This window comes from Rutilus rutilus, assembly GCF_951802725.1.
Source record: "Rutilus rutilus genome assembly, chromosome: 7".
Taxonomy (NCBI): Eukaryota; Metazoa; Chordata; class Actinopteri; order Cypriniformes; family Leuciscidae; genus Rutilus; species Rutilus rutilus.
The window spans coordinates 45,394,283-45,396,869 of record NC_140221.1 but is presented as its reverse complement, the minus strand read 5'-3'; the positions used below and the strand labels follow the sequence as shown (position 1 = coordinate 45,396,869).

Genomic DNA, 2,587 nt, shown 5'->3' with positions numbered 1-2,587 from the left:
AACTGCATTACAGTGATTTTCTGTCTCCTACCTCAAGGCAGATCTTCTCCACGTCTTCAGTGACAAGCGCCTCTGTGGTATATCCTCCTGACCTTACTGCAGTGCTGGAAGTCATACGCTGATTTCACGCAGCCGCCATTTTGAAATCGAAAGTGAGGCTCCGGTGGGAAAAACCCCGGAAGTAAAGATAAACAACAATGCCTTTGGACTACCAACCTGGGGGGTATTCCAGAAAGCAGGTTATGTGACATACCCGGGTAAGTTTAAGGGTAAGTTAGTGGATAACCTCAACTTTCGGTTCCAAAAACGGAGGTAACTTTCTGGGTATGTATGTAACCATAGGAACTTACTCTCTGAAGATAACCTGCTCGGTAGCAGGTTATGTTCCAGGGTTAGTTTGTTTCAGAAGGTTACTGAGCATGGCATGCCGTTTTAAAGACGATCCAGTGGATGTGGAAGCACAGATAATACGAATTCTTTTCCGCCGTGAGAGGGTGATACGACCACGTATCAATGTGCTTTCGTATCCAAATGAATATTTGCGGGAGCGTTGCCGTTTTTCAAAAGAAGCGTTAATTTATTAAACGAAGATAATGGAGTTAAAAATTTAACTCCATTTATTTAACTTTTTTGCGACGGTGAGTTTTTTTTTTATATACAATAGGCGATGCAGAGCATGTGGGAAAGGCAACTGTGTGTAGGGCTGTTCGTACAGTATGCATTGCACTCAAACGGTTCCTACACACTTTTGTGCAGTTCCCTGGCCATAAACCACTGAGGGTCATTAAAGAGGAATTCCACAGAGTGGCGGGTTTGTCCGTTCTATGATATTCTATTAAAGACTATTTTAGTTACATAGCACTATACTTAATCTATCCATACTGTATACAGTGACAGTCACAATAATTTTAAAAGTTTCTAATTATATAACTTTCAGTTTCAGGGTTCCCAAATGTGATTGGTTGCATTGATGGAACCCACATTCCCATTAAAGCTCCTGCAGTCAATGAAGGAGACTATGTTAATAGGAAGTCAGTCCATAGCATCAATGTGCAGGTGACAATAGATTTTTTGGGTGCTAAATGTTTGGGTGTTTAAATCACCCTCATTACTGGTCCCCACTAACTAGGTAATATGTGATGCAACCCACCTCATCACTAATGTTGAAGCCAAATGGCCAGGGTCTGTACATGATGCCAGAATGTTTAGGGAGTCATCATTGTGCCACAAATTTCAACAGGGTATGTTTTGCCTTACACAAGGTTTTTTTTTTATGCAATTATACACTTTAACTACCTTTATATGACACTTCAATGGTAACTTGCTGGGGGACAGAGGGTACCCGTCTGCCCTATATGATGACACCCTACCCTGAACCTGAGCCTGGACCACAGGCACAATTCAACCTGGCCCACAGCAGAACATGGACCATAGGCATCCTGAAGGCAAGGTTTCAGTGCCTGCGTGGGCTCAGGGTCAACCCAGAAAGGTCATGTGACATCACAGCTGCTTGTGTTGTTCTTCACAACATTGCCACACTGAGAGGTGAGAGGGCCCCCCCCCTTCTCTTGAAGATGGCCAAGAGGAACCCCCAGTGAACCCAGTAGACCAAAGAGATGGCAGGGTGGTACGAGACATGATTTGCCAAAATCACTTTAATTAAAACCAGTTAACAGTCAAGTGTTGTTCATTGTTTCTTTATTTCCTGTAACAAAAGACATTTGTATTTATTGCTTTAGATTTCATTCATCAACCAATGACAGATTACTGTTCACATACTGTTTCCCACCTTAAGCTGGTGCTCCAGCAATTCAAGTCTGGCCTTTTTTTAGGTTAAGCCTTTTCTCCTCCATTTGAAGCTGTATAAGGTCCATCTCCATGTCACTTTTTCTGATTTGCTTTTGAAGGTGGACCTTATACAGCTCTTTGGCAGGCAACTAGAAAGACAGAATAATTAAACATGACTGATAAAGTCTGTAATACAAACACAGACCAAATATTTAAATGAGGAAGGAGAACTGCAGAACATTTCTTACACTGCTAAGATTCTGTGTGGAGGTAGATGGACCCTCATCTGTATTAAAATCTCCTGCCATATTCTGTAAAATGACAATGACAATGACAATTTATTTATTCTCTTATGCAAAAAAGGGGGAATTCTATACATCATACCTCTATGGGCCTCCCCACATTTTCTGTCACAGCAGAAGTGGTCTCTTCATCTTCAGCCTACAGTGAAAATAAGGAAGGATGCTTGGTCTAGCAAACAGAAACCTAAAGACAATAAACACTTACAACTGTGACAGAGTGTGGTGTTGCAGGAGGATCCAATAATACAATGTGGCCATCAGCAACTGCAAGATAATTAAACCAATAAGATAATCATGCATATTCAATACTCAATGTATATTCTTAAACAAATACAACTAATAAAGAAGGATATTAGGAACATCTAAGAGTACTAGTAATAAGATTACATACAGCATGCATGCAGTCAAAGCAGCATGCATACTGCACAAGTGAATCAATGACTGTAAAATGCATTCAAAATAAAATGGTGACAAAGTTGATGATTTTCTTTATTAAA

At 40.6% G+C, this 2,587-nt stretch overlaps 1 long non-coding RNA gene across 1 annotated transcript; it reads right to left on the bottom strand.

Moving 5' to 3' along the window:
• Window positions 1-1,526: 1,526 nt before the first annotated feature.
• LOC311293984 lies at window positions 1,527-2,196 on the bottom strand. The gene is made up of 4 exons (XR_014627987.1): window positions 2,173-2,196; window positions 2,037-2,099; window positions 1,790-1,937; window positions 1,527-1,705 (listed from the first exon to the last, which is right to left on the bottom strand). It is a non-coding gene; the product is annotated as an uncharacterized lncRNA (long non-coding RNA).
• Window positions 2,197-2,587: the final 391 nt, after the last annotated feature.